At 43.8% G+C, this 25380-nt stretch overlaps 1 protein-coding gene across 1 annotated transcript in view; it reads left to right on the top strand.

The window, feature by feature from the left end:
* Nucleotides 1-25380, top strand: part of ccnd2a (cyclin D2, a) — a 207454-nt gene that overhangs the window by 84968 nt on the left and 97106 nt on the right. Inside the window, exon 2 of the mRNA XM_061676320.1 lies at nt 624-787. The gene's annotated coding sequence lies outside the window, so the exon portion shown is untranslated. The remainder of the gene's footprint in view (nt 1-623; nt 788-25380) is intronic.

The following is a 25380-nucleotide window of genomic DNA, read 5'->3' as shown; positions in this document are numbered from 1 at the left end:
TGTACAGTAGGTGAGTCTCAACATTTTAGACATTATGTGCAATGTTACATTGGTTTCGGTATCACTTAAGAGCCTTCAGTGTTCTGATTTCCGTCATGACTTTCATGATGATATTTTGTGTCTTCGTCTCGCACAGTTGAAGACACTTCAAATTGTTATTTTGTTCAATATTTCTGTCATTTCCAACATGCCTACAAATTGTTAACACAATTACGTCTCAATTTTCGCTTATTTATGTCACGGCATTTTGTAAACTGTTTTACTATCTATAACAGATGTAAAAGATTTTTTTTTTGAAATCAACTAAGTCTACCTCGCCTTTGTTGTTGGGTTGTGATCTTGAGATATATACGCAGGGAAGTTCTTGTATACATAAATTGTGTTACCCAGCCAGACAGAGGCTGCCTATCATGTCAGCTTGTTAGCAAGGGCAGTGAGGTAGATAATAATTGTCAGCTTGGCTGTCTTATTGCCAGTGACAGGGTGGGCTAGACCGGGTGGTTTTGGCACGGGGACACTCATTCACTAGACATCAGGTGTCCAAAGTGCTGTGGGGAAAGAGAAGCTTAAATGGTAGACACTATAGCTCCTGTTCTTACAATGTTTTTTTTTTAATGCTACAGATGGCTACCCAGACGTGGATACAAACCACTCTCAGAGGGAATCACACAATGGAACAAACAGGCATCAGAAAGTCCGTTGTATGTGCACCCCATTCTTGGAAATCGATTCTCTGCAATATGTGAAAGACATCATAAGCGATCTTACATCTGAGCAGATTTAAAATGTAAGTCACATGTTTAAATAATTATTCAAATGATTGATATTATAGGCCTGGAGATTTTACGCTGGCCTCCATGTTCTTTCATTCTACGATTTCTCCTGCGGTTGATGTAGACATGATGTAATTAGCTTGCTTCAGATGTGTAGTAAGTCGTAGTATTAGTAGTTCTTCCATATCAATCTTATCCATGCTTTGGTTTGCTATTTGGAGAAGTAGATAGGCACTTACTAAAATATGAAGTGTTGCCTATTTACTGTAAATGACTGGAACATTGTCTATAAAAATCAAATGGTCCAACATTATATTTTATTACATTTACATTTATTTATTATATTTTTAGGCCATAAAATGTCTAATACCCGAGAGAAGAACACTTCTTTATGGCAACAACCATGTTTTTATTACAAAACACATTTCATGTCACACTTTTACATTTAGTCATTGTAAATGTAAATGTGGTAGAGGTACTCATCCAAACACAGCCTACTGGGTTATGGCCAAGCAAATCCAGGGGACCAACATTTTCATCCAACTCCACGGCCATGCTGGAGCCTATCCTCGGTGACGCTGGGCGAGAGGCAGGGTACACCCTGAACTGGTCACCAGCCAATCGCAGGGCACATACAGTATAGAGAAACAATCATTTGTACTCACATTAACACCTATGGACAATTTCAAGTTTTCAATCAACCCACCATGCAGTTTTGTGAAATGTGGGAGGAAACCGGAGTACCCGGAGAGGCATGGGGAGAACATGCAAACTCCACACAGGGGAGGCCGGATTTGAACCCGGGTCCTCGGAACTAGGAGGCACATGTGCTAACCGGTCGTCCATCGTGCGCCAGGAAATGTTTCAAGTAGGAAACATATGTCCAACCTCATTCTGGTCTTCGGCACTGGAAGCCAACCTGTATACCACAGACTAGTGATTGGAGGTGCAGACACCTGGACTGGTCATTGATTCCACATCATACACGACAGCTTCCATCCCTGAACTTTCAACTCATATAATGTCCTCTCACAGTGGAATTCACTTCCTGTCTTGTCATGTCCGCGGCTGTGAACCCACCAGACCTTTCACTCATGTTAACGCTGCAGTAAGCCATTGTGCCATCATGTAAGCATGTGTTCGTTCTGTCAGAAAAGTCAGACGGGAAAATGCAGACCTAAATAATGGGTGGGATGTACCAGAGAGGAATAGTCTTCTCTGTTGACCAATTAATAAAGTTAGCTGTGTGCCAGGTGCCATGATTTTGTACCCCCGGGCTGATTCCTGGGTCAACTCCCGGGGCAATGGTATCTAGACGAGAGAGGGTTTTCCGCAGGCAATTACTGCTTACGGCAGTGATTTCCAACCTTTATGGAGCCAAGGCACATATTTTACAATTGAAAAATCTCACGGCACACCAACAAATATAAAATGTCACAAAAAGTGGATACATTAATTACTGTATGTACTTCCTACCATCCATGAGAAGAGCATTTATTTGTTCTGTCTGTCATTTGTTCTGTCTGTTGAGAATCACTGACTTACAGTATGGGCCTTTTGTATTCTTCTATGGACTGTTCTACAGTATTTTTCTTCCGTAAATTTCAACAGAGCGTGAGAATTTGTACTTTGATAAGTATCTGATGTTAAATTTAAGAGCAAATCAATCTTATGAAAAGAAATCCACTTTTTCAAAGTGTATATTGATTGCTTGTTGTGATCGTATCAGGGCATTGTGTATTTCTAACTCACTGATTGTGTTTGCCAGAAAAAGCACCACCAGTTAATAGTTTGTAACTCTAGCTTATTTTGGCCACAGATGCAAAAAAAGCTGTAATTATTTGCTAAATAAACTCGCTTCCTTGATTTCTACACAAATAATGTGTTAAACAGTCCCAGATAAACATTGTTTTCCACTAAGTACCCAGGCCCCAGGAAGAAAGAGGCATCCAGGCCGCTAATAGTAGGTCAGCATTTTGTTGCTACTCAGGAAGTTCACTGGTCTATGTTGCAGTGCTTCTTAAAATATGAACACTGATACTGCTCTTATTGTTTGAAAAGGCTTTTTTTTGTCAGTATCAGGAAAATGGCTCTGTTGTGTTTCCGATATTGCATCATCTTTATGTCATTTTAGTATGCCTCTAAAGACATCGTTAATATAGCTGAGACACATTTATTTCTAATTTTTACATCCCTCTCCTCCCACTTTGTCTGGCCCGTCTCCTTGAGGCCTGAGGTTGGCTGGCACCGGCCTGAAGCTGTCAGCCAGTCCTGGGCAGCTGGGATCTGGGCTACTCCCTACAGTTCTCAAGTAAGCTGGGAGCCCCTTCTCACTTGCCCCCACACTCTTGTTTCTGCCTTTTTTCTTCTCGCCAGCCGAAGAATACAATACAGAGAAGCCCTGCGCTGTGCGGTGAATACAGACCCACAGCCGAGGGCGTGCACACACATCCACACTTTTATAAGCCATTGAAAGAGACAAGGCTAAATGCAAAAAGAAGAGCAGACGCCTCTCAGATGCCGGGCTTGGCTTTGTGTGCCACTTGACACAAGACGCTGGCAAACAAGATAATTGTTGTTTGTTGTTTATGGAAGGACCCTCTGCCACACTTTACTGTCATCTGGACACTGCGGAAGTGACAGCAAGCCTCAGGGAAAACAACATCATGAAACTCACTGAATGGCTACTTCAACTTTGTTCCTGGGTGAACACACGGTAGTGTGAAAGAACCTCTAAAATCAAGGTCAACCTCAGATTTGCTCAGATTTTGAAACAAGATGTTCCTTAGAAAATAATAGCAATAAATCAGTTCCAGTGTCAAACTTGTCATAAAACCTCAAATAGGTGTGCAGGTAATGTTTTAAGCAACATGTTAACATTCTTAACTACCATGCTAAATAGTTAACTGCTGTTAATAGTTTAATTTAAACACAATGTTTTTGTTTGCTTTTAACTTCAATGACAAACAAAGAAGTTATGGTTGAAGGTGTGATGCACCACGGATAATAGGGTAACAGTCGATTTAAGGAAACCAAATTTAAGACTTTTAAAAGTTCAAGAGCACTTTGCTAAATACTGTTTGACTGTTGGAGTTGTCGTTGTGGGTCAAAATTATCTCCCAATATAAAACATTTTTAAATAATTCATCCATCCATTTGCTGTACCATTTGTCCTCGTTGGGTTTATGGGTAAACTAGAGCCTGTTGCGAAGTGCACCCTGGATTGGTCGCCGGCCAATTGCAGCGCACGTATAGACAAACAAACATTCCCACTGACACACCTTTGGACAATGTAGAGTCTTCTATTAATTTACAATGCATGTTGTGGAGGAAGCTGAAGTCGCCAACCCAGCAAAAACCTGTGCTAGCACGTGGGAGAACATCCAAACTCTCCACAGGAGGGCCTGAGCAAAGATTCAAGCCCACAACCTCTGAATTGTGAATCAGACACGCGGCTATCAATATATCTACATCTGGCAATATATATAATCATTTTTCTATGTACAATCACAGCTCCACCCACCATGCAACCAAATGATTATTGGTGGAGGCTCTTCACTCAATCGCCAAGTCATTGGCGGAGTTTGTTACATTACATTCAAAAGTATGAATAATATTCAGCTTTTCTGGCTCTCTGTGATGGGAGTTAAAATCTTGGAAACACCAAGTGCAGTGCAGCCACAGCTTCAAACTAATAGATATTCATGTTGTTAAGTTAGGACTTGGCCAATAATATTTACATGTGTAGATGCTCCACATAAATATGCCTGTGCGAGTAGCAATAACGATTCATACGTATTCATTCGGCCTGTTTGACAAACTGAATGGAAAATAGATTTTCTTTCACAGAAATGAATGAACACAAGTCGTTACTCTCCAATATTATTGTTTGAACCCGCAACACTGTCCCATTCAATTTCCTTCCGTTTTGTACATCTGAACAGTTTGACGTGGTTTGATGTTTCTCCCTTGACCTTTTTGTCAAAATGTGCGCTTGGTAGGAAAAAGGCTGCAGCTGGACATTGACGGCAATAGAGCATGAATAGCTGGGTAGCCCTGGGCACCATGAAAAATCCCGCTGAGAACTGTACAGACAGGGTCACAGCCCCTCCTTGCTGCTCCCCAAAAGGAGAGCGAGAGTAAACATGCGTAATAGGGAGAGCCTAAAAGAGACTTGGACTGTGTTCTTGTAAATAATTGCATTCATTGTTCTCCGACACTGTTGGTTATGGTCACAAGCTGTTTGGTAGGCCCCTGTCTGTCTGGTGCTCCCCATGATCCTGGTGTCAGCTCCTACGCCCCCAAGGGGAGCAACTTGTGCCAGGGGTGAGAATGCCAGCTCCCTGACCCGGTGGCCCCACGTCTGATGTGCCCACGCTCGGCGCAAACGGTCCCTGGGCCAGCTCTGAGACTTGGTGCGTGCTGTGCGCATGCTGCTACGCCGTTAGATAAAGCTGGTTCAAAGAGCACATTCTTGCCCCTGGCCTCGCAGCGAAATGGCGAGCTCTCCAGCTCGTAGTGTCAAAGCAGCAGATTGTTTCATTTTATTGCGTTGCCTTTGTCTCGGCTGACGCTGGTACGATTTGATGCATGTTACGAGCCTGTGTTGTTGGTTGTGAGTATAGCAGATGGCCTATTTGGAACGCGTTACCTGTGTTCCTTATCTTAAGTGACAAAGTCACTCCAGTTGCTGAGATCTATTTTCAATAGAGCCGCGTGGTTTTATTCATGCAATGCTGTATTGTTGACCTTATCTAAATGTGAACATCCGCTCCCTCCTTTAAAACTTGCAATAGCCCGTGGGAAGAACACGCCATCGACACAATGGGTTGTACATTTTTATCATACACTGTGATAAGAAATAATAGCTGACTAATATATGAATATATGGACACACTTGACCTATAACAGCAATTACATCAGCGTAAAATGAAAGTGAAAGAACCTGCAAGTTACCACCTAAAACATTATTTTATCAGAGGTGGGAGTAAGTCACATATGTGCAAGGGACACGCAAGTCTCAAGTCATAACCTTCGAGTCTCAAGCAAGTGCCAAAAAAATAATAAAATCAAGCAAGTCGAGTCGAGTCATCACTAAATTTAAAGCCAATCGAGTGTAGTCATTCAATCTTGCTCCAGTCGCAACATTTAATGGAGCAATAATCAAATGTTTTTAGACTAAAAAAAGTATCCAAACCTTATAAAATGTAAATGTACAACAACTAAGATTATGATTGATTGAATTTATTGCACTCAATTGTTTTAAAGTTGTATTTCAAACTCAATTTCACTCAACTTTATTTCTGAACAAACTATGCTGTCTACATTTTGGTGACAGCCTTGTAACGTTTTACGGTTCTTAAGAGAACACAATTAAGCAAAAGCCAAGACTGTTTTCTGTTGGTCAAATATATTTAGATGTGTACCTAATGGGTTGAGGGAGAATAAAGGCGATTCATAATTAAGGAAATCATACATGATATGAAAATGTTGCCATCCTTCAAAAAAACGTAATGTGAACAAAATCTGCATTCAATCACTCAGTCGGGTTTGTGAATTTATTTAGAAACAGCGACTCTGGACAATTGACAATTGTCATTAAAGGTTATGTTTCATATGCTGTGGTCTCAATTTTAAAAACATAGTGCAGACAGCTTTATCGCAGATCCGACACAACAGAGGACATTTTGATGGTGACAGTTCAATAAACACGTTCAGTAGTATGAAAATGATATTCGCACATGGCTACTGACAATTTGTACTGTACTGAGTAATAGTTGACCGCACTTTTGTCAGGGACATTTTTATCGGCGTGATCGTTTTTATCGCCGTGATCGTAATGCAAAGTGATCTGATACAACAGACCTATAACACACCTGGCATCTTCTAGCTCATCATTCTCGCAAACGTCTGAAGCAACTTTTTTTAATAATTTTTTTATCTCCACAACACCAGCAACGCCGCTTCACTTCTGCATTCAGAATTAGGCATTATATGTCCGGGGCTACTTTCTGCTCTAGAGTGCACGAGAGAGAGAGAGAGAGAGAAAAAGAGAGACTTTTGCGTGCCTATGAACCGAAACAAAACGTTCCGACAATTATCATAAAGCGTCCCACACCTAGTAACGTTACTTAGCTGTACTAAAACGTTGTGCTACTTAATGTTTGACCAGCTAGCTAAACTGTTAAAATATAGTAACTTACCTGTCTTTGTGAGATTTGTAGTGACGGATGAAGTTCGACGTCTTTGTTGTTGTGTCTTTAATACAGGAGTTGCAAACCATGCAGGTTGCTGTCGTCTTTTTGCAGACTTCATCATCATTATCTTTGGCGCTCCTTCAATCGATCTTCATGCATTTGGCTACGTCACACTGGCAAGTGCACAACAATAAACACTGTGTTGTCAGGTTGGCGCGAATGATGCCTCTATTTGTATTTATTTCATGTAGTTTGAATTTGAAAAAAAAAAAAAAATCATATTTTATTTTTCCAATTACGAAGAGTTCAGTGAATGCGCATATGAAAATTGCGGGATTCGGTACCTCCAACAAGGTGAAGAACCACTGCTCTAAAATGAGAAGTGAGGGAAACATGCGTCACAATGAATGTGTTACCACTTCTAGATTTCACCTTCTGCAATCAGATTCATTGAGAGCCATTAGCTTTTGTATGCATGTTGTAGCTTCCAAAAAGGAAGAAGCATGGGAACTCACCGAGCTCAGCACAGAATCATCTCCAGGCTGTAATGATTGAACCTCAATGACATCATGTGTTTGAGAGCGGGCTTCTGGTAATGCTGCTGCGCATCTTCTCAGAATACCAGTGGCTAAATGGAACACACAAGCTGCACCCGGCAATGGAAGTCAGATGCTCTTGAGTCAGTTCGTTCCATTCCTCAGCTTCTGACTGGGATAGGGAGGCCTCTGTAAGGGCTCTGTATGGTAAATGTCAGAAAATAAGTGCAGGTCTTGGTAACAAAATGGAATTGGATCTAATCAGCCCCAGGCTAATGTGTTTGATGTGCACCCTCACAGTAGAGCGAGCCACATCTTGAAGGAGAGCAGTAGACAACACAGTCAGGATATTATGGTCTTTTGCTGTATAATAATCGCACATCACAGTAAAGGAAAACGATTTTCATATCTTGGTTGACATTATGAAAACTGCTTACTAATTCGAACTTTTTTTTTTAGATTTTCTTTAACGTCTACTCACGCAGCAAAAATGTTCACTTTTTTTTTTGTATAAATTATCCTGCTGAGTACTTGCATCTGTGATGCATTCCTACAGTGTAACTTGCAAAAACAATATTTTACTCAGGAGCTAAATCTTGATACGCTGCCTCGATTTAACGGACCCTTTATATGATTGTACATTATGATGCTGTGGATGAGATGTTCTTTCTATCCCATAAGGGATAGGGGATCAAACACAAGAGCGAACAAGGGCGACAGGTAGTATCGCAATTAAACCAGAAGTACGTAATATCCGCCCACACATACTGAGTTTTCCAACCAGTGTGGGATGATCTCTGATGCTATGAAACTGTATTGTGTGACAATCAGCTACTGAATGGTCAAATACCACCGAAATATTTGAAATTTTTTTTCATAATAAAGCCTTGCAAAGACTTCTAAAAGAACAGCACATTTTCCTTTTAAAAGCACGATGCACAATACTGTATATCGAGTTGGGAATATTATTTCATGTGATACTTTCACGTGGGGCCTTCATGGTTTATTGATACACGTAAAACTTTCCAGTGTTAAGTTTATTAGAGGATCCATATCATGAAATGAAACAAAAACTCTATTTCAATGATGACAATAAAGTCTTTATTTGATACAATTACCTGATATATTAAATGTATTTCCTTTTTAGACTTTGTTTTAGGGGATGTTCACACAGTATGGAAAGCTAAAAAAAAGTTTTCAAAAACTATGGTGTTACTGTTTTCACTTGCTAAATATGATCTTTAATCCGGAAGAGCATCACTGTCCAAAACGTTAATTGTGCTGTTAACCATTGTGCTCCACTTCTTTTCTTTTGCATCTAAGCTCACAGCAAAAGAGAGAAAATACTGTAAGAATACTGATTCAAGCACTGAAAAGCAAATGACAGCTTTTCTAATGTTAAAATGTCTGTGCAGAGTAACGGCTTTCTCATCACATGTATTATTAAATGGCGCCATTTTCATTGCCTTTATGTAAATAAAAGAAGAGCACCTTGACCTTGGGGCACCTGGAGAGGGCACTGAGGACCATGGTCTCACATTTGGAGGTGCTGATTTTCATCCCAGCCGCTTCACACTCTGCTTCAAACCGCTCCAGTGGGAGATGGAGATCACAGTTTGATGAAGCCAACAGAATCACATCATCTGCAAAAAGCAGAGATGCAACACTGAGGCCACCACACCGGAAACCGTAATGCATAGTTCAATATTAACAATCCTTGTCACCAGTGTGGTCGCCTCGGTAACGCGCTCTCTAGTATTGTCTTTGTTTTTGTGTTTTTCGCCCGTCTTTGGAGACCTTACACGACTCACTTACACAAGGGGAGACCTGCTAACCATCAAGGAGGCTACTCCGGACTTTCTGTCACCAACTTTCGAATATCCACTCAGTTTTTTCCCCGAGTTACTCACCGGAGCGGCGTCCGCGGTTTTCGGCGCATGGAGACGGAAGCGGCGCCACAGAGGGAAGCGAGCCGGCATTCAGGTGAAACTACGCAAGAGAGGACACAGATTGGCGTTCCCGTCGATCCACCTCGCGAATGTACGCTCCCTACCCAACAAAATGGACGAGCTTCACCTTCTGTTAAAGACCAGTAAAGACTTCGGACGTTCCGCGGCCATGTGCTTCACGGAGACCTGGCTTTGCGACGCTGTACCCGATGGCGCCGTCACGCTTCCCGGCTTCAACATTCATCGAGCGGACCGCGACATAGAATCATCGGGGAAAACAAAGGGCGGCGGGATATGCCTCCATATCAACGAAAAATGGTGTACGGACGTCACGGTGCTCAGCACACACTGCAGCCCGCATTTGGAGTCACTATTCTTAAACTGTAAACCATTTTACTCGCCACGTGAGTTTGCATCGTTCATACTGGCTGGAGTCTATATTACGCCTCAAGCTAACACGAACGCCGCATTGCTAACACTCGCCGAACAAGTCAACGAAATTGAAAGAAAACACCCGGACTCACCCCTCATTATTATCGGGGACTTTAACAAAGCTAAACTCAACCACGAACTCCCTAAATACAAGCAGCACATCGACTGTCCTACCAGGGAAAATAATACTTTAGACCACTGCTACACTACGGTAAAAAACGCATACCGTGCTATACCTCGTGCAGCCCTGGGCTCGTCTGATCACTGCTTAATTCACTTAATACCGACGTACAGGCAAGAACTTAAATGTGCGAAGCCTACAGTGAAAACAGTCAAAAAGTGGACCAATGAAGCCGAGATGGAACTTCAAAGCTGTTTAGACTGCACAGACTGGAGTGTCTTTGAAAATTCAGCTGGCAGCCTGGATGAATATACGGACACTGTCACATCCTATATCAGTTTCTGTGAAGAGGTTTGTGTACCAACAAAATCATTTCCCACATTCAACAACAACAAGCCGTGGTTCACTGCTAAACTTAAGCAGCTTCGCCAAGCTAAGGAGGATGCATATCAGAGCGGGGACAGGGCCCTGTATAATCGAGCTAGAAACCAGCTGACGAAAGAAATTAACATTGCAAAGAGGATCTATGCAGCAAAGTTGGAAAAACAGTTTAGCGCAAACGACTTTAAATCAGTCTGGCATGCATTCCAATCGCTGACTAATTACAAGCGATGATCCCCCCAAGCTGAGAACAATAGCACACTAGCCAACGCATTGAATACCTTCTACTGCAGATTTGAAAAGGACAGTTTCACACCACACACCCACCCGGCCGCACCCGCGACCACAACCACACCTCTGACTTCTGCGTTAACCATCCATGAACAGGATGTGAGACGCATCTTCAAACAACAGAAGATTAACAAAGCGGCAGGCCCGGACCATGTGTCCCCATCCTGCCTCAAAGTCTGTGCGGACCAGCTCGCTCCAGTCTTCACTCAGATCTTCAACAGATCTTTGGAAATGTGCGAAGTTCCATCCTGTTTCAAACGCTCATTCCAGTCCCCAAGAAACCTACAATCTCTGGTCTGAATAACTACAGGCCTGTCGCTTTGACATCTGTGGTCATGAAGTCCTTTGAACGTCTCGTGCCGGACCACCTCAAGAGTGTCACAGGTCTCCTGCTGGACCCCCTTCAGTTTGCCTACCAAGCGAACAGGTCTGCGGATGATGCAGTCAACATGGGACTGCACTTCATCCTAGAACACCTCGACAGTGCAGGGACCTACGCGAGGATCCTGTTCGTGGACTTCAGCTCAGCGTTCAACACCATCATCCCTGAACTCCTTTCAACCAAGCTTCTCCAGCTCAGCGTCTCAGCTGCCATCTGCCAGTGGATTTACAGCTTTCTGACGGGCAGGACACAGCAGGTCAGGCTGGGGGAGGCCACCTCATCCACACGCAGCATCAGCACTGGGGCGCCCCAAGGTTGTGTCCTCTCTCCGCTGCTCTTCTCTCTCTACACGAACGACTGCACCTAAGCGAACCCGACTGTCAAACTCCTGAAGTTTGCAGATGACACCACTGTCATCGGCCTTATCAAGGACGGTGACGAGTCTGCATATCAACAGGAAGCGGAGCGGCTGGAGCTGTGGTGCGGCCGACACAACCTGGAGCTGAACACGCTCAAGACTGTAGAGATGATCGTAGACTTCAGGAGGCATCCTTCGCCACAGCCGCCCCTCACGTTGTCCAGCTGCCTTGTGTCAACCGTCGAGACCTTCAAGTTCCTGGGAATTACAATCTCTCAGGACTTGAAGTGGGCGACCAACATCAACTCCGTCCTCAAAAAGGCCCAGCAGAGGATGTACTTCTTGCGGCTTCTGAGAAAGGACGGCCTGCCACCGGAGCTGCTGAGACAGTTCTACACAGCGGTCATCGAATCAGTCCTGTGTTCTTCCATCACAGTCTAGTTTGGTGCTGCTACAAAAAAGGACAAACTCCGACTGCAACGGACAATCAAAACTGCTGAAAGGATTGTCGGTACCCCCCTACCCACCATTGAGGACTTGCACGCTGCCAGAACTAAGACAAGGGCATGCAAAATCCTCTCGGACCCTCCGCACCCCAGTCACCAGCTCTTCCGGCTCCTTCCCTCAGGTCGGCGCTACCGATCAATGCAAACTAGAACTAGTAGACATTCCAACAGCTTCTTCCCTCTTGCGATCAACTTCTTAAACACCTAACCTATCATTCCATTACAATAAGCTGGCAATTTTTTGACTTGAGTTCGTTGTCACATTTCTGTGGGGCCAATTATGTATGACTCGTGCACTCACTGTAGTTGTCTCACCATGCTGCACTATTTGCATATACTGGCCACTCATGCCAGAGTAGCATCTGCTCCATTTGCACACTGATTGAGGAGTATCTGCAACATTTGCACAATCGACATTGTCCCAGATGATCGCACTACTCGTCACTTTAAACCGCATACACTCCTTGAAGTCTCAGCGCCCTTTGCACAATGGTCATTGCACCGGACTATTGCAATATTAGTCGTTCGAACTGCTCTAAGTGCTAGAGGACTCTGCATCTTTTTGCACAATTGTTTTTTGTCAATGTCTTTATGTCTCCAAAGTGTTCTGTAAATTGACTGTCTGTTGTACTAGAGCGGCTCCAACTACCGGAGACAAATTCCTTGTGTGTTTTGGACATACTTGGCAAATAAAGATGATTCTGATTCTGATACAGTGTAGCTAATGCCACTTTGGAGAAATAATTGCGTGAGGGGATCACATATTTCTTCTTCAGTACTTTGAAATGGTAATGTTTTCAGTTCGGGTGCACAATAATTAACGGGCTTGATATTGGAAAAAATGACATCACACAGATTGGTCCAATACAAAAAATAAACCTGGACCGATAACAAGCACCATATCAATCTGCGGCGCGCTCGTCGCCACTCACCACCGCACACCAGCAAATGTTCCATTGGTTCATAACAGTAATGGTTTTTGACCCAAATTCTTCACCTACGACATCAAAAATGGTCAATATCCACAGTAAATTAGCATATGATCGCCAGCTGAAATTATGATTATCCAGTGACTTTGAGTTGCTTTGAGTAACTACGACGCTCGCGGCAAGACCCAGCAGCCTACGAAGCTTAGCATCTCAAGCCGACAGATGAGCAAGCGGGGGCGGTTTGGCCGCATCTGGACGTGGGGTTGTCGCGATGGGCTAACAGCTAAGGTAACAGCAGCTAACCCCTGCAAATGCCACTCTGCCTCTATCTTCCTTTCCAACGTTCGCTCACCGGATAATACATTTTATCTTCTACAAGTGGAATTAACATCAAAACACACAACAGCCCTTCGTTCAGCGGGGGAATGCGCGAGCATGCATCCACCAATGACGCGCATCTGCCGGCTTTCTCGATTGGCACCAACACTCCCCCCAGCACTCTTCGCCCAGCCACAAATTCAACTGTCTTCAAATGAACATTAGCACAAATGATCGCCCGTTCTTACATTGTTTAAAACAAAAAACATGAATATTTGAACCTGTGTATTATTTGAATATCTTAGTATTGATTGCAGGTACATTTATAAATGGCATCTCATTTCAATCACATTGTACTTGTGTGTAGTGACCATGAAAAGAACAAGAAAACAAACAATATACACAAGTGGGGGTCCCCTCTCCAGCTTTCCATCAGTTTGGGGGTCCCTGATATAAACCATTAAAATCATTTTGGTTATCGTTATTGGCTTGGAGAAAAAAACGTTATTGTGCATCCCTAGTTTTCGGCCATTTTTTCAGATGGTAGAACAGATTATTTGTGTTACCGTGCTGGGCAGTCAACTCTGCTGGACTTGTTTAGCATCACTTGCTCTGAATCGAAACGTCCAGAAAACGGATGTTAATCCCTTCTCGAGGCACTAGCTCCTCATCTCCAATTTTTGCCGCACTTTCTTCTCCTGGCATGACTCGCTCTTGTCATTCCACCAATTGACTGGGGCGCCCGCTGCAGGATGCGCTTGGCGCCGCTCGCTTGTGATTAAGGCAGATTCATGAAGCCTGAACCATGCTTTCGAAACCCAGATGGTTTGCTGACTACTGGTTAATAATAAAGTGCTTCAAAAGCCGCATTTTAAATTGTAAAACTCGCTGATTAATTTAATTGTGGCAGCCAAAATCGTGATCTCGATTAACTGTGCCCTGGGTTAGCGTACACACATGTAAGATTTCTTTACAATGTGCCGTCCGCAACTACTGGCCTGGCATGTGTTACAGTATTTTTAGTCATTTATGCAGGGCTGTGTGACCAAGGAAAGTGTTGACAATGTCGTTTGTGCATTTAAAAAAAGCAGAGAAAAGACCCCTTTATGTTGTTGTCATGTAAACAAACCATCAAATTGTACTGGAATGCAATCCCATCAATTGTTATTATTGTAACTGATAAAAACTAGTTTTTTATCGAATAATTCATGTTTTTTTTTTCAAGATGAATATATCAGGCAGACTATACTTCCTGTTTAACCGAAAGCATTGCAATAGTAGCAGTAGTGTTTTTTTAGTAGGAAGTGTGGCATTGCTCTTCACTTCTGCATTCAAGTTTCTGTTGGACTTTGTCAATGGCCAAAAGAATCTGGGGAAAAAAGGTGCTTTTGTCAGGCTGTAGTTTATCCCCTTTTTGACATCTGTTTTTTTTACTCGAACCAGGAAACCAAACTGCAGCAGACAGTGTCAAACAGTGATATGCACTCAGGTCTACCCCATACATGGGGCCAGCCGTGATTGAGTCAAGAGCTGGTCTAGCCTGCCTGGAAATATGATCTCAGTTACACAGTGCAAGTCTCTCCCAAACTTACCCTTATGCAGATCGTACACATAAGCACACATGCGTTTACTCACAGCCCACATTTCCGATCTAAATCAAAGACAGATTTTTATCACAGTGTTTCAGCTGTATTTTTCAGTTTAAAAAAAACGAAAAAAAAAAAACATGGGGGCATGCAGGGGCAATTTGCGCAAATCAGACTTCTTTGTTTTGCTGTTATTTCTCCTGATTTCTTAGTCAATTAATCAAGCTTTATTTATATATCACTTTTCATACATACGTTGCAGTCCAAAGTGTTTTACATTAATTCAAATTAACCAGCCTGACCACTTGTCCACAAGGACACAGACATGCACACATACAAGTCAAAAGAACTTGACTTAAAACATACACGCTCACACACACACTCGTAAAAACACAATACCTAAATGAACTAAGAAACCTGATGTTGAATATGATGTTGGCCACACAGTAGAAGCAGATTTAAATTGCATTAATGACTTACTAATGTGCTTGTAGGGAAGATAAGTCCAATAAAACATGACAAATTGTTTAAAGTGATTGGAATATTAAATAATAAAACTTGGCTGCCTAGGCTGACTACAGGTTCTCAATTTATCAAAGCTGTGAAAATTATGCTGATGCAATTCTTTATTGCTATGTAAGCCTTTAAGGTGACATAAACCTGTTTCAATATGGAAAAACGAATTTAGATGATGTGGGGTGATGTCATAATATAGAGCAGCCGCACGTTTGGGGTTTATTGCACACTTTCGAAAATTCTTAGGGAAGATGCTGAAAGGTACGGCACAAGAATCAGCGAGCGATAAGTACAACTTGGTACGTAACCTCCATAAAAACACTCACTTGCATCCATAATATGTTCTGCTTCACTATAGCTGACATAGTTTGTATTGGAATTGCCTACTTGTGAAATGGGAAGATACAGAATGTTTTTTTCATCTTTTTTTATTCTTCTGTTGTTTTTACTTTCTCGAGGAACAAAGATGCTGCTAAAAGTCAAGCAGCAGTGTGATAATGCCAAAATATCACCACATTTAAAACTCAAATCAAGATCTGGAATGAATTCTACACTTACAGGGACAAGACAGCGCTTTGAAGAAGGTGCCAAAGGACTATACTGATTGTTGGCAGTCTGGATTGCCATCTGGGTTAACTCATTCACTGCCAGTCCTCCGTGTTAACATGGATATTTGAATTCAACAGCCGTCAATGGCAGTTATATAATAATGTACTGTAAGCTACAGTAGATCCACATAAACAAAATGTCACACCCAGCAAAAGGAGGAGACCGCTCTCCAGTAATCTCAGAGTCTCCAAGATCCAGTGAGCTTTCAAACTCAAGTACTGCCTCCAGCAGAAGAGTTGATGGAGAAGCTCAGCAGGAACAACTCAACAAATGGGAGAGCAACTATAAACTTCGAGAGGCAATGTTACTGTCAGAAATGAACCAGAAAGAAGTAGAATGGAAACTTAAAGAGGCAATGTTGTTGTCAGAATTGAAGCAGAAGGAATGGAAACTTCGAGAGGCAGCACTGCTGTTGGAAATTAAGCATAAAGAGGTTGAGATGAAGCTCGGACTTGAAGAGAAACGAACTAAATTGCAACAGTTACAAGCAGAAAAGGAAAACAAGAATCATCCAATACTTGTGAAGACATGCAAAAGTCTTAACTATTACGTGGATGAAATTGAGGTTAACGCTACAGAAAAAGAAACTAAAGGTATTACAACAACAAACCCAGATGTAGCAGCAGTCCTTCCTCAACCAGGATCTCCAGAAATTTCCGTAGCTCAGGAGCCTTTTGGTCTGGCTCAAGCAAGCTCAATATGCATGAATATTCCACAAGCTCCACAGCCACCAACGTTCAGTCGTAAACCCCTGAAATGTATTGACCGGAAAATGTCTTCTATTGACAGAGAATCCCTACCGACAACGAAGATGGTGACACTGAAAAATTGTCCTGTTGGTGATGCACGCCAAGCTGTGGAAGGTTTCCTCCACAGCGATAGAAAAAAGTCACGCAAAGACGTTTTAGCAGTACTCCAAGAAAGAACTTACAGCCCCTCTCTACTGGAAAGGGTGTTCAGAGAAAAGCTGATGAGATGGCCCAAGATCAAAGATAATGATCCGCTGGCACTAAAAGCATTTGTAGACTTCTTAAAAAGCTGCAGTGGAGCAGTTAAACATGGTGAAGAACTAGACTTTTTGAACAGTTGCGAGGAAAACTTTAAGTTACTTGAAAAAATGCCTCAATGGATTACCCAAAAGTGGAGTCAAATTGTTGTTGATGAACTTGAAACCAGTGGGGAATATCCTGATTTTGCTTGTTTCACAGAGTTTCTGAAAACAGAATCACAGACTCTCTGCAGTCATATCGCCTCACCACCCATTATGACCAACAAATCCTGGGACCATCGATCACTAAAGCAAAAGAGGAGTCCCAAAACAAGTACACTACCAAAGAATACCACACCCCAACTAGTGTCCAGCAGCAAAATGATGTTGTGCTTATTTTGCAAAAAGGAAGGTCATGACATCACTAGATGCCCCATCTTTGCAGCAAAGACTCTCGAGTGTAAGAAAACATTCATACATGCCAATCATCTGTGTTTTGGATGTCTAAAGAAGGGGCACTTCATCAAAGAATGTAAACGAAGACACATTTGTAGCACATGTCACCGTCGTCATCCCACTAGCCTGCATACAAACACGACGAAAAGACCTGCAAATATTGCAAACAATGACTTTACTCCCATAGAAGACCACAGAAAAGCAGGGGTGAACAAAGTTCTATTTCACTCATCAGCAAAACGTTCTTCTGCTACATCAAGTATTGTTCCAGTTTTTGTCTCATCAATTGTGGAGCCAGATAAGGAAGTACTTACCTATGCAATATTAGATGCACAGAGCAGTTCAACATTCATCTTGGAAGATGTGCTTGATAAATTGAATGTGGGTATCCAATCAGTTAAACTAAAACTGAGCACTATGACTGCAACTGACACAATAATAGCAAGCAAGAATGTTCAAGATTTACAAGTAAAAGGACTAAACTTGGATTGTCAAATTCAGATTAAGCAAGCCTACGCCCGTGACTTCATCCCAATGAATAAGGGTCAGATTCCTACCAGTCAGACCGCACTACAATGGCCACATCTGGAACACTTAGCTGACAAATTACCACCATTTCAAGACTGTAATGTGGGAATTTTGATAGGATATGACTGTCCGTCAGCACTAGCACCTCTAGAAGTCATTGTTGGCACTACAAATGAGGCCTTCGCACAGCGGACACAACTTGGTTGGAGCATCGTAGGCCCATCAAACCCCAACTTTGACTGGGAAAGAACCAAATCTGACCCCTCATCGTTAATACAACCGTCTGAAGGCAATCATATGTGAAATTTAAATAAACTTAAATATTTTTCATTATTTTAACAAATGGACATCCATGACATACTGGATCTGCTGCTCAGATGATGGCCAACAAATCCAAGTAAAACAGTCGCTTCTAAAGACAAAGCAATGTTATCATCCTTTACATACTAGTGGTTACGAAAAGGTCAAATGTAATCTTCACATTTTGAATACATATGGGTAATTCCAACTATGTAGTGTCTTTGACTTAACTGAATTATTTTTAACACATATCTGTAAACAAAAAAAAGTCATCCATCCATCCATCCATCCATCCATTTTCTGAGCCGCTTCTCCTCACTAGGGTTGCGAGCGTGCTGGAGCCTATCCCAGCTGTCATCGGGCAGGAGGCGGGGTACACCCTGAACTGGTTGCCAGCCAATCGCAAGGCACATAGAAACAAACAACCATTCGCCCTCACAGTCATGCCTACGGGCAATTTAGAGTCTCCAATTCATGCATGTTTTTGGGATGTGGGAGGAAACCGGAGTGCCCGGAGAAAACCCACACAGGCACGGGGAGAACATGCAAACTCCACACAGGCGGGCCGGGGATTGAACCCGGGTCCTCAGAACTGTGAGTGAGGCTGACGCTCTAACCAGCCGGCCACCGTGCCGCCCAAAAAAAAGTAAATTTTATGATTATTTTAACTTTGCATAATGCAAATACCCATAGTTCGCTCTTGTGTTCTGTCAACAGTTTATCAACTATAGAGAGTAAAACCATGTCATCTGTCATGAGCCATCCTGCAATACTACAGTTCATCATAACCTCTCAGCCTCCGCCTGCTCTTTGGTCCAGTCTCCATCTGATCATGACAGAATACTCTGGCCACAAATGGACCCAGAAATCCCGGAGGCACTAAAACATGCACTCACCCTCCAAGGCGCCCACATAGGCCGATAAGAAAAAGCTATTCAATAAATAATCTCTACACTCCCTCACGCAACGAGTCTCCCTCCTTTCTTCGAAGATGCAATCCGACCACTGCCCAGTAAGTACTACTTGCGAGCCCGCAGCCTCCCAGCCACCCCACCTCCCGTACAAAGAACCTCATGTCCCTCCGCCCAAACCCTACTCCGGGGACCTAGGTACATGTAGCCAATTTCTCCTCAATTGCTTCCTAGTTTTCAAGTGCGCAAGATCACTCCCACCGTGAGAAACGCACCGTCAGCATCTCACCCGCCCTCTGCACCACCTACTGCTCCTTCGGCACCCCCCACTGCACCTGAGGAGCCCATGCAAATTGGTAACACACGTCTAGATCCCCAGGAACGTCAGCGTCGCGTCGTCCAGCGGCTGTACATTTATTGCGGTCAATCAGGTCATTTCATCGTCACATGCCCCTTGCGGCCTAAAAGACCAGGCTCGCCACGAGCAGAGAGCGCCATGGTGAGCCAGACCACCATTTCCTCTAGCTCTCTCCCCCGTATAACCGTTCCTGCTTGCATCCTAGGTTCCACTCACAACACACCCATAGTTGCCCTTACAGATTAATTTTACGATAATTTTATTCACGAAGGTATAGCACATCAGCTCCAACTCCCTCTCCAACCACACTCGTCTCCCAAAAAGGTCACAGCCCGGGATGGCCAGGTCATATCCCCTGTTACCCACCAAACATTGCCACTCACCTTGCTTATTTCTGGCAATCACCACAGAAATATTTTCCTTTTCGTTATCCCTTCCCCCGAGACACCATTAGTCCTCGGAATTCCCTGGCTTAAACAACATAACCCCGTCATAGACTGGACATGCTTATCCATCACTGGATGGAGCCCTCAATGCCATTCACACTGCCTGCTCTCTGCTATACCGCCGTCTGGAAACCCACCACTATCTGCCACACCAGTTGACCTCTCCCGAGTCCCCAAATAATATCATGATCTCACTCCGGTGTTCAGTAAAGACCTGACGTTCTCCGTGACATGTTAAACCGGTTTGTTTTTTGTGTACTTGGATGACATCCTCATTCTCTCTCGCTCCCCTGAAGAACACCGCAGTCATGTACGCCAAGTCCTCCAGCACCTCCTTGAAAACCGCCTGTATCCCTCCAGCCCTGCAGAACACGAGACTATCCTCCTTTCCTACTGCTTCGTTGGTTCTGCCTCATGGAAAATGGAACGAATTGTCAAACACACTCAACAGACTCACCCTGACCCCAAGATCGGACCTCCGAACCGTCTTTTTGTACCCGTTTCCGCACGCTTTGACATCCTTCAGTGAGCCCACAATTCCAAGCTCACGTGTCATCCCGGTATCACCTGAACAATCCAATTAATTCAACATTTCTGGTGACCCAGCCTGGTCAAAGACACCCGGGAATTTGTCCAAGCCTGCTCCGTCTGCACCCGTGGGAAGGCATCACACCTGCCTCCAGCTGGTCTGTTGCGCCCCTTACCCATCCCGAGCCGCCCCTGCTCCCACATCGCTTTAGACTTTATCACCAGTCTGTGCCCTTCTGAAGGTAACACCATCATTTTGACTGTTGTCGATCGTTTTACTAAATATGTCCATTACATACCACTTCCCAAGTTACCCTCTGCTTTTGAAACTGCTAACCTCCTTGTTCATCATGTTTTCAAACTCCACGGTATTCCTATCGACATTGTCTCGGACCGAGGCCCCCAGTTCTACTCCCTGGTCTGGAAAGAATTTTGTAAAGCAGTGGGCGCAGCAGCCAGCTTGTCTTCAGGGTACAAACGACAGACCAACGGCCAGACGGAGCGGGCGAATCAATCCCTTTAGTCAGCCCTTTGCTGCGTTGCCGCACGCAACCCCACTTCCTAGAGCTCATTCCTTCCATGGGTCGAATACGCCCACAACTCCCTCACCAGTTCCGCCACCGGCCTGCTACAGGTTCCAGCCTCCGTTGTTTAAGGAACAGGAGCATGCGGTGGCGGTTCCCATGGTGAGGGATCACCTGAGAAGGGTCAAGTCTGTGTGGAAGGTTTTCAGGTCGGCCTTAGTCCGATCGGCGGAGAGGAATAAACGGCTCGCGGATCTTCGTTGTTCCCCTGCACCTGAGTACAAGGTGGGTCAGTCCGTTGGGCTTTCCTCCCGTGAGCTCCCACTGCAAACAGAATCCCGCAAACTCACTCCACGCTTTATCGGTCCGTTTCCCATCACGAAAATAATCAATCCCACATCAGTTCAACTCCAACTCCCGCAGTCTTTTAAAATTCGTCCGACCTTCCACGTCTCATTGCTTAAGTCTGTCTGCACCTGTGCCCTCCGGCCGTAACGCCCCCCCCCCCCCCACCCCACCCCCGTGTTATCGACAATCGTCCAGCCTTCATGGTGTCGCAGATTCTCGACGTGAGGCCCAGGGGGAGGGGGTACCAGTATCTGGTGGACTGGGAGGGGTACGGTCCGGAGGAGCGATCCTGGATTTCCCGGAAGCTTATCCTTGACGACTCCCTGCTATCGGACTTTTATGCGGCTCACCCAGGGAAGCCTGGCAGGACGCCGTGAGGCATCCGTTGAGAGTGGGGTACTGTCATGAGCCATCCTGCAGTACTACGGTCGGAGCCTGGGTGGCGCTTTACGCATCTCGCCCTTTCTTTGTCCTCTCCCCTCTCTCTTTCCAGCACCTTCCTCTGCCACGCACCTGTCACTAATCAGCCCTCGTTACCACCTGCATAAAAGCCTGACCAAATCCCGGAAACTCTCGCCAGAGTATTGCAGCTTCTACAGTGGTACCACGGCTCCTCAGTCTCTAAGTAAGTCTACTCAATTCCTTGTAGTCGTTCTGACCTTCGTGTTCTTCCTTGCCCTCAGCGTATCCTCCGTGTCCCTCGTCAAGTGGATCTCTGCCACCTCGCCGTCAAACTAGCCAGCCGTCCTCGTCACTGCCTGCCACATATTCTCTGCCTCAACAACCCACCAGCGCATCCCAAGGACCATCCCTATGTCCCTTTCAATAAACTGTTCATCACAACCTCTCAGCCTCCACCTGCTCTTGGGTCCAGTATCCATCCGATCGGGACATCATCATCATGTCATTTCTCCATTAGTCATCGGAACTGTCCATCAGATGTCCACTGCTTCCTTCCTTTGCATCCAGAAAAGTGACAGTGAATACAAATACTTTTTTATACAAACTCAAGTGCCAACCACCTTCGATATTCTATCAAGTTAATCATTGACAGTAAACCAAGTGTGATTGATGAGCACGAGTACCAAAGATTATGATGATGATTTAGGAATCAATGTCTTTATTTAATAGTCACAATAGGGGTAGTCTTTTTGAGTTTCATATAAGATTTATGTTTTTAAAAAACGGATGACATTGTAGTAGAAAGTCATCATATAACCATCCAGTAGTAACATTATTGATGTGTTGTAAGGGAGTTAGTCTTGCATTCCTAATATTACTAAACTTTTTCCCCACTTTTCAGAAAGTGCAATTTCCTTGAAAATGTCTGAGTCATACATCAAGGGGGACAGTACCCTTCAGGTTTGGGCAAGAGTCTAGTTAAATGGTGACCTGAGCTTTCTTACGCAAACTGTTTCAGCGTTCAAAGGCTTCTGAGTGCCCTTTCCTCCTTTGTCAGGCTTTCACAAGGATGTAGCAAGTATTGGCTGGGAAGGCATGACACTACAACTTTAAAGTAGTCACCTACTGTAGGTGAGTGAAGGGCCACCATATTATGTGTATATTCATTTATAGAATTTTGTGTTCTCAGCATGACATTCCGCATGCATCTGTTTGTGTACGTGTTGCCCTGGTGTCCCAGCAATCGTATGCGCGTGCGCTTTTTTCTGTGCTTTAACTCTGGGACGCTGAACTCTCGAGAGGCATGCCTGCCAGTCAGCTGAGAGAGCAAAACAAGATGTGTTATAATTGAAACAAACACACCGGGGTAAACAGGGGAGATTACTACAGAACAGGAGTGAGACGGTAAATGTAGAAATGCTGGACTTTGTATTGTCGCTTTGAAGCTGGTTCCAGATGTTTGAGCATTGCAAATATCATATCTAACATTAAAAGCAGACACAAGCCAGTTTAGACTAACATTTAGTCAAACACAGGCGTATTGCTGCTTAATAAGATTAATTCACCAACTCTTGTAAGTATTTACTTAATTTCAGATTGTGGGATTTTTTTTTCTTGTGAATAACACACTTAATACAGCCCATGCCTCCAGGGGTTACCGTACCACACAGATGGTAAGATTAAATCCTTTGCATTTACCGTGGAACAATATGGACTCCAGACTTAAAACTTGCCATTAAGCGATTATACGAACAGTCTGGGGATTAACTCTATTGATTATGTGTCTATTTTTCTAGGCTGACCAGTGACTGACAAATTATCTAAATGCCCTTGCTCCCCAAAAGACAGTTTACCTGATGATGTTGTCATCCGGAAAAGTGCAAACAGCAACGGCACTGACCGACCTGAAAACTCTTTGAACTGGAGATGAATTGCAAGTCTATCAGCAGCTGTTCAGGTTGACCTTACCCCGCAAAAATCAATCTGCTTAAACATAGTCCAATAGCTGGGGTGTTAAAAGAGGACAGAACATGTGTTTTTTACATGTAGGTTGTGATGCAAAGAAAATGGGATCTTTCCCAAAAACGGTTTGACGTAACAGTTGTAAACCTTTCAAAAGTTCCCCTCATTGAAGTTCACTAAGTTGAACCTATGGACTCTTCTTCAGGAGAAAACGCTCTGACCAACTCACGACTTGTGTCATCGTGTTCTTTTCAATGATTAAAAGCTGACTGCACTTGTTCACCTCTTATTCACATCCATTTATGTGTACAGTCCAACGGAGAACTGTAGTGGATCATCAGAAAAGCAGTTAACAGTTCAGGGCACCACTTGTGTGCCATCTTGCTTCATCCATCTGGGCATTGATCTGGATACACTGACTGACAGGTTGCCCGGCATTTGGCAACACTGTCCATCTCAAGTCTCATATTGTTGTCTTCCTTTCTGCCATATTGTGCGTTTCTGCCCACCTGTTGCCGTAGAGCATGCAAACGTGAGGTGAGGTATGTGTCGGTTATCTCCTGGAAAGAACGGTGCCCTTGTTGCTTCATATAGCCCGGCTCTAGTGACCGGCCATTGATAAGGCTAATGTCTACCGATAGCTACCACGCTTTCAAGTCCCGTCACAAAACAGCCGGCTCCCTTTTATGTTGTTTTCCCAAGCCAAGGACAGAACGGCCTCCCTGCGGGACCGGGCTGGCTAATCAGTAATCACTAACTTGCTGAGCCCAGCTTTCCCCTTCAGATGGTCTGCCGTTTTGCCTCTTTCTCCATATTATTTCTTTTGCTTCTTGTTCAACTTTCTCTCCTCCTCCTCCTTCCTTTGTTTTCTTTTTACTCGTCTCTCTTTCTTCTCATTCTCAAGCTTCCCTGATGCTCTTCTATTATTCTTAAACCCCGACCCCCCCACCCTCCATGCCCCTCCCTCGTTCTCTCTTGTTACTTTGCTCATCTTCGCACCCATCTTTCTTAATGGCCACAGAACAAAATGCTGTCTCCTTAGCCTGCTAATGAATCAAGATACAGAGGGGAGGGGGTGGCCATAACTGTGCCACTGACACATGGTGTTATATTAAAACATTAGTACCACTATATGACTTTATTTAGGACTTGCCAAAGAAAATTGATTAGGTAAAAGACATGGGACAAAAGGGGGAATCATCCCCAGCCACCCCGACTGGGCTTCTCCTCTCTGGGCCAACTGCAGCGGCTCCTCTCCAAACTTGTGCTGCGAAATCATCTGGCCACGCTTCACCTCTTGTTCAAGGACACCCCCTGCCTCTTGGTTCAGTTCCGTCTATATAGTGAAAGTAATTCACGTTTCTGGCCTATAACATGCAGACATGAATTTGTATGTTGACAAAGTGAGTGTATTTGTAGTTGATAGAAAAGGTGCGATACCATCCTACCATAATTACTGTGAGCAGCTTGGTAGGCGTGTCTCTTCATTTAAAAACAAATTTTTTTTAAGGGAGAAGGACCATAGTAGCTTAGCATCATTGAGTGCGCATGTAGATTTGTGGCATTTAAAAAAACTCACTATCCTTTTCTTTGAATTGACCTTTTTCATTTTAATTGTCAAGTCATTATAAGCATTAACAGTTAACTTGAGCTCTAAAGTAAGAATATTAGCTGTTTTGTGTTGATAGGAGCCGGATGCATGACATGTATCCCTGCACCATTCAGGGTTTGCATGTCACTCCCAA

The sequence above is a fragment of the Phycodurus eques genome, chromosome 5 (assembly GCF_024500275.1).
Source record: "Phycodurus eques isolate BA_2022a chromosome 5, UOR_Pequ_1.1, whole genome shotgun sequence".
Lineage (NCBI taxonomy): Eukaryota > Metazoa > Chordata > Actinopteri > Syngnathiformes > Syngnathidae > Phycodurus > Phycodurus eques.
Note: the sequence above shows the minus strand (reverse complement) of the source record. Positions and strands in the feature narration are given on the sequence as shown.